The following is a 338-nucleotide window of genomic DNA, read 5'->3' as shown; positions in this document are numbered from 1 at the left end:
ACCATGAGCTTTGAAAAAGCTCTATGTGATCTTGGGTCAGGGATAAATCTTATGCCACTCTCTGTAATGGAGAAGCTGGGATCATTGAGGTACAACCTGCCTTGTTCTCATTACAATTGGCAGACAAGTCAGTAAGACAAACTTATGGAATAGTAGAGGACGTGCTAGTAAAGGTTGAAGGCCTTTACATCCCTGCTGATTTCATAATCCTAGACACTAGGAAGGAAGATGATGAATGCATCATCCCAGGAAGACCTTTCCTAGCCACAGCAGGAGCTGTGATAGATGTCAACAGAGGTGAACTAGTCCTTCAATTGAATGGGGACTACCTTGTGTTT

Source organism: Arachis duranensis, chromosome 10 (genome assembly GCF_000817695.3).
Source record: "Arachis duranensis cultivar V14167 chromosome 10, aradu.V14167.gnm2.J7QH, whole genome shotgun sequence".
In the NCBI taxonomy this organism is placed as follows: Eukaryota; Viridiplantae; Streptophyta; class Magnoliopsida; order Fabales; family Fabaceae; genus Arachis; species Arachis duranensis.
The sequence above is the reverse complement of the archived record's forward strand: the minus strand, read 5'-3'. Positions refer to the sequence as shown.